The 12234-nt window shown below is 40.9% G+C and overlaps 1 long non-coding RNA gene across 1 annotated transcript; it reads right to left on the bottom strand.

Moving 5' to 3' along the window:
- Window positions 1-2254: 2254 nt before the first annotated feature.
- On the bottom strand, window positions 2255-10126 carry LOC118415171. The gene is made up of 2 exons (XR_004831082.1): window positions 9817-10126; window positions 2255-2976 (listed from the first exon to the last, which is right to left on the bottom strand). It is a non-coding gene; the product is annotated as an uncharacterized LOC118415171 (long non-coding RNA).
- Window positions 10127-12234: the final 2108 nt, after the last annotated feature.

Here is a 12234-nt window from a genome sequence, read left to right as displayed (position 1 = left end):
ATTTCTTCGTCTTCGTCTTATGAAGGAAAACACCCGTCCATCATGTAAGGTTAAAATCGAACTAGAAATGTCCATGTGAAACATTGCGGCGGAGCGCGCCTTCATTTTGCCGTAACCATAATTGCTAAGGTTGGGGCTATAGTGTATTCAAGGCGGTCAAACTTGGTATGATTAGAAAGGTCTTTTGGTGGGTACTTGTAATCTGAAATCCGTTCTTGAAATTGCGTTCTCTGTTGCGGAGATATGAGTGTTTAATCCCCTTGCTCCCCTAACCCTAATTGCTAGGGTTAGGGTTAGAGTTAGGGCTAGGGTTACGGTAAGGGCTAGGGTTAGGGTATACATTGTATTCAAGGCGGTCAAACTTGGTATGATTAGAAAGGTCTTTTGGTGGGTACTTGTAATCTGAAATCCGTTTTGAAATTGCTTTCTCTGTTGCGGAGATATGAGTGTTTAATCCCTAACCCTAATTGCTAGGGTTAGCGTTAGGGTTAGGGTTACGGTAAGGGTTAGGGTTAGGGCTAGGGTTATGGTAAGGGCTAGGGTTAGGGTATACATTGTATTCAAGGCGGTCAAACTTGGTATGATTAGAAAGGTCTTTTGGTGGGTACTTGTAATCTGAAATTCGTTTTGAAATTGCGTTCTCTGTTGCGGAGATATGAGTGTTTAATCCCCTTGGTCCCCTAACCTTAATTGCTAGGGTTAGGGTTAGGGTTAGGGCTAGGGTCAGAGTTAGGGCTAGGGTTAGGGTATACATTGTATTCAAGGCGGTCAAACTTGGTATGATTAGAAAGGTCTTTTGGTGGGTACTTGAAATCTGAAATCTATTTTGAAATTGCGTTCTCTGTTGCGGAGATATGAGTGTTTAATCCCCTTGCTCCCCTAACCCTAATTGCTAGGGTTAGGGTTATGGCTAGGGTTACGGTAAGGGCTAGGGTTAGGGTATACATTGTATTCAAGGCGGTCGAAATTGGTATTATTAGAAAGGTCTTTTTGTGGGTACTTGTAATCTGAAATCCGTTTTGAAATTGCATGCTTTGTTGTGGAGATATGAGTCTTTAATCCCTAACTCTAATTGCTGGGGTTAGGGTTAGGATATATATTGTATTCAAGGCGGTCAAAGTTAAAATACATAGTGTAACCACTCACAAACGAAGTGTTTATACTGTCGAAATACCCTTAACATAGTTATATGGAAATTTATTTCTATTTCACGATAAAAATCCGACATCATTTTTGTATGTCTTTTCCGGGTTTGAACTTTTCTGTGGTAAAGGATTCAACTAATGACATCGACAAGTAATGGACTCAGTATCTTCCAGCATAATAACCGTTCGTAAGAGCAAAATTTCACGCAACACAGATGGATCAGGATATTAGACAACCGTTGCGAGTTGTTTTGTTTTTAACCAGAAAGAAAAATTAAATATTATTATTTGTATGATAAGGAATGTCGCACTACAGTACAGCTGTGGTTCCTATCAACTCAGAAGAATGCATGCGGACTATGGATGGTGTAGATTTCATGTCTCGTATTAGAATCGTATTTCTTTCAAATTTGGCTGAAATATTCATAAATGCTTACGAAGTAATAATGTAAATTGCTATCATGGATTAGTATCAAGTTTCTTGTCACGGGGTAACTTGGCAATCAGTGGTTTCTAATACATGGGGCATCGCCCAACTCACCTCCGCAGGTTTTCAAAACACTGGTACCAGGTTTAGATCCAGAGGTTTGAGCTCAGATCCGAAACCTCAAAATGTCTAGTTGACACGTTTGGGTTTATTAAACAAGTATAATGACTGTAAGGGTTTCTTGGTGAGAAGATTCTCAAGTCAAACCAATAGTTAAATGTATTTGAATGTTGCACAATTTTTTCCATCTGATACCAAGTTCATGGTTAAGTCAGGAAAGTAAGAAATTTATTGTCCTAAAACAGGACCAACAGGTACAGATAGAAGAGAGTCATGTCATATTTGATTGAGGCAATCAGATTTACTTTATTCAACCCCTTTTTGCCCACTAGGATATCTGGATAAAAATGTTGATATATTGTACTTTGTTCAGTTTTATTTGACTTTCAGAATCAGGTCAGGTAATCTGACCCATCCTCCACACACATGTATACACATAAGCTCACAAACACAATACAGATAACATGGATAAAGTGAATCAATGATGACAATAGGCCAATCCACCAATATCTTTGAAATAAAACAAAATGATTCTGCCCAATCAGAGTCTATGATATGAAAATGCATGAATGACAGGCTCTTTTATTAACATTAGTCAACTCTTTCTTTATTTCACACCAACATTTCGGTAAACGTCTAAACGTCTGTCACCTTCCTCAAGACAATCCTGCCTAGTTCACATTGTACTGTAGCTATATACACAAATGTAGGTCAAGCTGCTTACAGATTCGGTCCCAAACTTTTACATATATACAGTGATTGCAGATGTACAGATTCAAGGATGTATATTTTTCAGGCATCATCGAAATATGAACCTATAATTAGGACACACTGCACACAAAAGAAATTTGAAACAATAGAGTTATCAGGTGTAGTTTAGTTTTGATCAGTTTTTTTTTTTAATTGCATATCAAACTGTCGAAAAATACAGGTATATGCGGTACTCCAATCGGAGAAGCAAACTCACATAACACTTAGTATTAGCAGACTTATTGTGCTACATATAAATACAAAATACATGTACATTGTACATTCACGACAAGTATATGCTTTAGTCAGGAGACTTATTCGGAAACATTCTACAATTCATCAGGACACCGTATTTTCAACCAATCTACCTGACAATCACAATGTCATATTTTTCTATATGCCATGTAGTCTTCAGTCAGACCAAGGATGTTGACTCTATACAAACGGACAGCAGTGATGCATGATGAGCTTCATCTTCTGCTGTGGAATCAGCTTCCCTACTTCTGCCAGTTCACATTTCCAGACATCAATGAACTGAAAAAAAAATAAAAAAATGTTCTCAGTGATTGTCAAACATGTAACACCCATGGAGATGTCAAGACCATTTACCTTGTTCTCATACTTGTAAATTATGTCATGAACCAATAAAATACATGCACCTTACCTAACCCCTCTCTAGACCAAAACAAATATTAACTGTTTGGTACTTTAGCTGGTGTCTAACTAGATCAAGGAACCATATAAATTTCACCTGTATGGTACCTTACTGGGTATCCAGACCAACAATGCCTACATTACCTGTATGGTACTTACCGGGTATCAAGACCAACAAGCCATGCACGTCTTACCTGTACAGTACTTACATGTACCGTATATACAGACCAACAAGCCATACCTTTACAATACTTACTTGGTATGCAGACCAGCAAGCCATAGATTATTCACACCTGTACATGTACTGACCTGATATACAGACCAGCAAGCCATCCATATGTTACCTGTATAGTACTAACGTGGTATACAGACCAGCAAGCCATCCTTATATAGTCACTGTGTTAGTGTATAGTACTAACCTGGTATAACTATAAGGACCAGCAAGCCATCCATATGTGTAGTACTAACCTGGTATACAGACCAGCAAGCCATCCATATGTGTAGTACTGACCTGGTATACATAACAGCAAGCCATCCATATGTGTAGTACTAACCTGGTATACAGACCAGCAAGCCATCCATATGTGTAGTACTGACCTGGTATACATAACAGCAAGCCATCCATATGTGTAGTACTAACCTGGTATACAGACCAGCAGGCCATCCATATGTGTAGTACTGACCTGGTATACATAACAGCAAGCCATCCATATGTGTAGTACTAACCTGGTATACAGACCAGCAAGCCATCCATATGTGTAGTACTAACCTGGTATATAGACCAGCAAGCCATCCATATGTGTACATGTAGTACTGACCTGGTATACAGAACAGCAAGCCATCCATATGTGTAGTACTGACCTGGTATAAGGACCAGCAAGCCATCCATATGTGTAGTACTAACCTGGTATACAGACCAGCAAGCCATCCATATGTGTAGCACTAACCTGGTCTGACCAGCAAGCCATCCATATGTGTAGTACTGACCTGGTATACAGACCAGCAAGCCATCCATATGTGTAGTACTAACCTGGTATACAGACCAGCAAGCCATCCATATTTGTAGTACTGACCTCTGATATTATTAACAGACCAGCAAGCCATCCATATGTTACCTGTATAGTACTGACCTGGTATACAGATCATCAAGCCATTTGTATGTTACCTGTACAGTACTGACCTGGTATACATACCAGCAAGCCATCCATATGTTACCTGTACTACTTGCTGGTCTGTATACGAGGTCAGTGCTAGTACTATACGGTATAGTATAGTACTAGTACTGACCTCGTATACAGATCATCAAGCCATTCATATGTTATCTGCACAGTACTGACCAAGTATACAGATCATCGAGCTATGCAAATATTATTTAAACAAGAAATCTTTTAAGAAAAGCTGTGCATTGCCGCGTATTTTATGACTGAACTGCTGAGAGCGACACCTACAACTTCGGTAGGAAATGCAGCAAAAGGGGATATTGGAAATTTACCTTATTATCATAATTTATGTCACATGAATTATTGGCACATTAAACAGGTTTTGTAAAACTTTTGACCCACAATGAATATGCATTATTGAATATGCATTAATTTGTGATATATCTTTATATAAACATGGTGAGTTAAAGCGTAGATTTATTACGCTGGACCACATACAGTAACATGCGTCTAGAAGAGAGTTTAAATACTCGCCTGGAATGTACCATTGTCTAACTAAGCAATGAAACTCGGCAAGGAAAGAAGGGCCTTTGGAAGGGCTGGGTTAAAAGGTCCGTCCATGGAACCATGGAAGAAAGCTGGCATAAGGCATTGCCGCTGGCTGCAAAAATGTTAGGCCCCACCTCCAACAGTCTCCAACAATCTGTTGTTGTACGCTCACATCAATTATGTATATGTACATTACTGGTTAGACACCTCAGACAATTCCAGCCATTGCCTGACAATATTAAGTCTATAACTTATGTTATAAGGTGCTGGTTCATCCGCATGCTTCCTTCAGTCAATATTGACCATGATTAACTAGTAGAATCACTGTTTTGGATTACTGTCACTCAGAGTTTTGGATACAACCATTAGAGGGACCCATGCAGTATAGCTGGCAGCTGTCTACGGGTGCACATATCAACATCTACAGATGCAATTCTAGAGATAAACACAAATACAATTGAAGCTAAAGTGACCTTTTCTCTCAAACAGGAGGAGGTGCTGCCCACTTCATTGAAAGGTATAAGATAGTTAACAACCATGTCAATATTGAAGTTCTTTAGTTTGTTTAGGCACAGGAACAGGTCCAGGCCATTACCTCGTCAATTTTACAGGTACAGTTCAGACTATGCAAGCACAAGTATTTAGGTCCACAGCCCTACAGGAAAGTTACAGCTATGACTGTTCTGACACTGCTCCAATATTGCTTCTTACTGCAAGCAATCATAGAATCAATCAAAATTGCTGCATCATACAAAAGTCACAGAAAGAACAGTTACTCCTTGTGTGGATAAAGTATACAATACCCATCTATACATCAACATGGCCTTACTTCAGTCCCTAGAGATGGCCTACAATAGCCTTGCATTTAACGACACCATTAAAAAAATATAAAAAAGAAAGATGGAAGCAGCAAGGAGGTTAACCTTCTTGGAAGCAGTTATATTGTGTGGTACTGTGAGCAGAAAAGTGTAGCGATGAGCAGAAAAGTGTAGCGATGACACTAAAGAAGAAGAAGACTGTGAGTTATACTTTAGTACTAGTAAACAAACTGGCAAATACAAAGACATACTGAAGACTGTCTGGCACACTAATGTGTTACATTGCTTTGAGCCTATAATTAATGTTGCTGATGACACTGACATTGATCCATAATTCTAGGTTTGAAATATTCCACTGTTGGAAGAAGATGTAAAACACACTGTACAGAATGTCTTGCAAGTTTTGAGGACACTGATCAAGGACGTTGAATAAAATAATGAAGCCTGGGAATTGTTGTACTTTGGCCCTCTGTTTTGGCACTCCCTACCAATATTAGATACAAAATTATCGAGATTGAACAGGATTAAATAAGTATTACCAGTTATTAGCTAGCAAATAAAGAAGGGGAAAAAATCACACAAGTACCAGCCTTAGAGTAACAGTGTAGGATTGCCTGAGGTTGGAGGGTTGAGATGGAGAGTGATGTAGAGTTCACGGTCCTGACAGTGTTTCATTTATTTCATATCCAGCAGAGAAAACACAAGTTTCAATGCAAAGTTTCAAAATACTCCTGACAAGAAGTGTCCTCTAACAAAATTGTACCAACAGCAATTCCAATGTTTGAATCCAGTATTTGAATTTTTGACCAGGCACATGTGAACTGCATTCTATGGAGGCCCTTGTGATACAGTAGAACCTCATATGCATGTGATAGACTTTACGAAAGTCGCTGTACTTTTGTCGTGTCAATAAAGATTGTTGTGATAGTGCAACTTATCACCCGGTCTCATTTACAGTATTGAATGTTATCGCAACCCAGCCAGGTATATGTCATATATTACAATACTACTATAACATCTCATAGATAGATGGAGCAATTAGAACTGATTTGGTGCATATCATAATGTTATATGATACCATATCATTATATGTACAGCCATGCACAGCAGTGGGTACAGGTACAGAAAATCCAAGTATATGTTGTTATCAATATTGGGTAGGCCTAGCTATATCTTCGGAGCCGAGGAGCTTACGATTGGTAGGGCAGGCATAAGCAAATAGCAAGGGTCTAGAGTAGCTGCCAAGCAGCACTTATTCAGGCAACAAATACAAGAATTGCCCCATGCAGGTGCAGCCATTGGACTGTATTTTTGTAACCAATCATACACCTACTCTGTGTGGTGGGTTCTTTTAACATGAATGAGGTGTGGCCCTTTTTAAACACTGGGGCCCCATTTAACATTGAATTCTTATCAGAGGGATGTACTAAAGTACTTAACAACATTTACATGTAGATACCCATTTCCACCTATGTGAAGTGAGGAAAGTAATCATTATGTCAAATGCCTTTCCCAAGGGCACAACATCAGTGGCATGTCAGGGGATTAAAACCAAGGACCTCTGGGTTCTGGGTCACCAATGACACCACAGTCAGGATGACACCATGGTTCAAGTACAGAGGATCAGGTCCAGGTCCAGACCTATATATATAGCAGTACATCATATTTTGGACAGCAAGGCATGTGTACTGTAGAGGTCTCTGTGTGCAAGTTGCCATCTGCATCATGTGTATGTTCAATCTGTATACTTCCCCCTTTTCTCCTTTGGCATAGCTGCTGTTTAATGTCAAACTCAAACTGTTTCCTCTAAAACTTGAATAAGATCAATAATCAGACCCGAATAACTCAGTGATCATCTCTTTCCTGTCACTTTTTCCTGCCCAATGCAACAAGAAATGCCTGTTTTGTGCCAGTCCCTGTACAGATGTGCACCTAAGCACGCAAAATGGAAAGCGTACTGTTTTCAACTGGCGATTGATTTTGGTAATGGCGCAGTCATATTTGTTGTAGGCCGTTGTACAATTTCAATTCCGTAGATTTCAATTGGAACAGTCATGGTGCTCATCCAGAGGTCAAGGGATATATAGGTGAGGTGAGGTGAGGTGAGAATTTTCATGCAGGCTATGATGGAACCAACTAGGGCTGGGTACCGGTACAGAAAATTCAGGTCCAGGTCCAGTTCAGGTCCAGAGGATTAGGTCCAGGTCCAGGTCCGGACCTGAACCTGGACCTAATTCAATATGACTCATACCAATGGTACATTTTACAACAAAGAAATCTGTTTGGTGGAGTATTAGACTTACGCTGGCGTTTTAAAATCCTACAACGCTAACTGCACCTGTGCGATTGGCTGTAAAACTTAGTAGAAATTACTATAAACACTACTCTACTTCACTCTTCTTATTTTCTTCCACCTGCAAGCGCCAAAACGTGTGAATGCCTGATAAAATGATCTGTTAATTCTCCTATCGGTCCAACATCCAGTCCACCTAATTTTTTCAGGTCCGGTTTTGCTGGACCGGTCCAATAAGAAAAAAAACGTTTTGTACCGGTACGCTGTACCGATACCCAGCCCTAGAACCAACAGTTGACACGGATCTAAGACATCCTTTTTGGTAGCAAGATAGCAGCATTTTTCACAGCAATCCCTATCTATTTCTGAACTATCATGTGTCAAGACAGGACCATTTTGAGTGCACAGTCAGCATCTTGTAGTCTTCTTTTTGTTTCATTTCATAGAAATGGGAGTGGGTACCCAGTGGATACTGAAATTAGCCCATAGTTTATTGCCTTGTCCAGATACAAATTGTGTACTATGCACATTGATTATCAAATTTCAACTAGTTAGATCCGCTGAGCTCCAAGTATGTTCGTATGTTCATTCCCACGTGCAGCTTTGCTAGAGAATTGTGAAACAAATCTTACTGTGTGACTTGCAGAACCAACACCCCACCACTAGGCAAAACACTGTGATTATGAAACTAAAAGTCACTTGGGAAAGTGTAGCCTCAATACCATCCGGGTAGTAATTCGCTTCTATATGTTTGCTTCTGCTACCTGTCTGGAGACCTGCAGCTTTTTTTTTTTGCAAACCTTTTGGTGGTGACATCAGTCAATGGGAAAATTAAGGAATGGGTTCTGGAGTGCTCTGTCGAACAGGCGTTTCAACACCAGCGGACGGAGAGCGTTTTTGGTGTTGGAATGCCTGTTCCCAACGAGTGCTTGAACCCATTCCTTAATTCGCTCCTGTGTAGGGACCAGTCAGGGCCCTACTAAGTATTCCAAAATTTGGACGATTCCAGACGTTTGAGAGATGTCAAGGTTCTAGACGGAATAACAGAGAAGCGATCGTATATAGTGTATCACAAACGTCAGAGCAAACTACTATCCAGACAGTACCCGAGCTAGGGAAAGTGTGCATTATTTGGGACATATTCACAATTTTTACGGAGGGCCCCACTGTAAAAATCTGGTACAAAGAAAATGGCCAACTTCGCTCCTTGCTATGGTGGCCATTTAGTTACTAGGGGGAGGATCATTGCATGCACCTGACTGAATAAGCCCTATAAGAAGGGGAGGGTACTACTACTAGTACCTGCCAAAGTATTGAGTAGCCTGATCCTGCCTTAAGCCTAGCCCATCTTTTCCTAGATCCTGGAACCCCCTGTAATACATTACTAGTACTTTCCAGGTTTTAGATTTTATGTTGTCATATACTCATATGTATTGAAACTGGGAAAATATCTCAGAATCTGAACTATAGAAGCAAATATCTAAATCCAGTGCCTTAATTAACAGGCCTACAAAATCACACAATATATATTGAAGCATGCAATTGCTAGATGCAGTTCCAGTCAAATTAATAATAATAAAAAAATGCCTTACCTTATAATCTGGTCCCACAGTAGAACATTTTAGCCATGCTATTAATGACATTTACATGTATGGTGCCTTACTGGTATACTTGACATTTGGACTAAAGAGCTATGTAAAATACTGTTGGTCTTTCCAAGGAAGTCCGTTAGACTGCCGATCAAGTATAAATTATGCCACTCCTCAGGCCATGGTATGGACGCCAGGCTACTGACTATTACTAGTATATCGATAACATCATCTGTTTCCCGACCCCAAGTTCACGTCAATCTAATCATCAAATTGAAAAACAAAACTTCAGGATTGCTTACAAGACCTACCTGTTGAACTGGTTTCCGTGGAATAAATATGCTTGAAAGTTGGAACAGAGTTTCCAGGTCCTGGACCCTCCGAACCAGCCGCCATGTTGACTGTTGTGTGACCTCCAGCTATCCGTAGGGTCACGAAAAGCGCGCCTGATTACCTATATATGATCAGCTTACCCCAAGATACGGGGCGATCATCTCCGACCTGTGTCGCTGATTGTCATACCGCACGGTACCACGGTGCTACCGTACACCGATCCCTCTCGCTGATTTTCAACCCCCAATCTACCAGATATCTCGATGATTCTGTATGAATGGGGTGCACTGTGAGTAGTGTTACAGATACTGTACTCCCCCAAGTCGAGTCAAAAGAAAGCCCAGTGACTGTGACTGTGAGTAGTGTTACAGATACTGCACAAGTCGAGTCAAGAAGAAGCTCTGTGACCGTTAGTAGAGTTGCAGATACTGTACTCCCCCAAGTCGAGTCAAGAGAAAGCCCGGTGACTGTGAGTAGTGTTACAGATACTGTACTCCCCCAAGTCGAGTCAAGAGAAAGCCCGGTGACTGTGAGTAGTGTTACGGATACTGCACTCCCCAAGTCGAGTCAAGAGAAAGCCCGGCGACTGTGAGTAGTGTTACAGATACTGTACTCCCCCAAGTCAAGTCAAGAAGAAGCTCTGTGACCGTTAGTAGAGTTGCAGATACTGTACTCCCTCAAGTCGAGTCAAGAAGAAGCTCTGTGACCGTTAGTAGAGTTGCAGATACTGTACTCCCCCAAGTGCAAGTCGAGTCAAGAAGAAGCTCTGTGACCGTTAGTAGCGTTGCAGATACTGTACTTCCAAGTCGAATCAAAAGGAGCTTTCCAAGTCTGATGAATGTAAGTACGGATAACGTCATTACAATAACCATGGATGAGTCTGGACAACTCAGGAGTATGGTTGAGAGAAGTAGAGGACACCTCCTTTGAGGATGATACAGAAGCAGCAAGGCATGTCTACGAGCTTATCAAGAGTCACATAGGGGGCCTTGACAGGTGTGCTGCCAAAGGAAAAATCCTGTCTGCAGGTGAGAATGATGAAGTTGTCCTGAACCATACCAGGGAAGCCCTGTTGGGAATGGCCAGACTTCAAAGGCGAGATTGTCTGCAAGGGCAACCCAAGAAAAGAACCTATAGGGTTAATGCTGAGCCAGTAATCAACAGGCTGGCAGAGGATTGTTGTGCTCTGTTTCAATTTATAGAAGGAGAAAGAAACCTGGCAGAAATTTAAAAAAAAAAGATGTTTCCAACCACCTGTCAAACACAAACCTTCCAGAGCCCCGCCTTAACAAGAAGCAGAACGCTGAGCACCATTGATGAAGAAGGAGATCACGATCAGGACGTGGTGATAAGGATACTAGCAGAGAACGCGAAGTTGAGAGATCAACTGAAGTATGAGTTGAAGGAAACAAATGAGAGACTAACAAAGATGGAAGACATCACAAAACGACAAGATAAAGCAAGCGCAGACATTGCTGATGAATGCGACAGACAGATACAGAGCATACAGTTTGCATTGACAGACAACAAAGATGCTCAATCAAAACAATAGGAAGATATAGACAGTTTGAAAGGAAAGCTTAAGAGAATAGAAACAAACCAAGTGAAAATGAACACATCAATGGCATCATACATGAATAGAATACACTCACTCGAAACCGAAATTCAAGCATGCATAAGGAAGACAAACCAGGACAAAGACACTACAGCTGAGCATAGTAAACTAGCTGCCTTATAATGTACAAAATCTGGCTCATACACTGGAGGAGAGAATCTGCGGTACACAAACTAGAGGCAGGGAACGATAGTCATAGGGATACGACTCCGATTGGTAGGAGGACAGAGGCTGTTCATTTTTGCGGTATACCTTCCCCATGCAGGGGAAAAGGTAGACGAGTACAGACAACATGTAGACATGCTGAGAGACTTGTACAGGAAATATAAAAATGAAGGAACTGTTATCTTCATGGGCGACTTCAATGCAGATGTTTGAGAGCAAGGAGGCCCAAGAGGGAAGGGCTCACCATCCAGATATGGCAGTGAGTTGGCAGAGATTCTGAGTGAACTGGACATGACCTCCCTGAACCTGAGCCACATATGTACAGGCCCAGTAGAGACATTTGAAACAAAGAATACTAAACACAAGTCAACTATACCAGGAGAAATAGTAGCAGAAGTGATATCATGCAAAGTAATGGAAGATGATGTCCTGAACACAAGCCAGTTATAGCCATCCTGAAGAAAAAACCAAAAGAATGGAAAGAGAGTAACCCTACAGAAAAGCTGGACTGGGAAAGAGCAGGTGATCGACTTCTTGTGAACACGTACAAGGAAAATGTGAAGAGGAAGTTAGAGGGGATGGGAACCCTCACACAGAGGTCAACAGTGGCTCTAGA

The sequence above is a fragment of the Branchiostoma floridae genome, chromosome 5, assembly GCF_000003815.2.
Source record: "Branchiostoma floridae strain S238N-H82 chromosome 5, Bfl_VNyyK, whole genome shotgun sequence".
Taxonomy (NCBI): domain Eukaryota; kingdom Metazoa; phylum Chordata; class Leptocardii; order Amphioxiformes; family Branchiostomatidae; genus Branchiostoma; species Branchiostoma floridae.
Note: the sequence above shows the minus strand (reverse complement) of the source record. Positions and strands in the feature narration are given on the sequence as shown.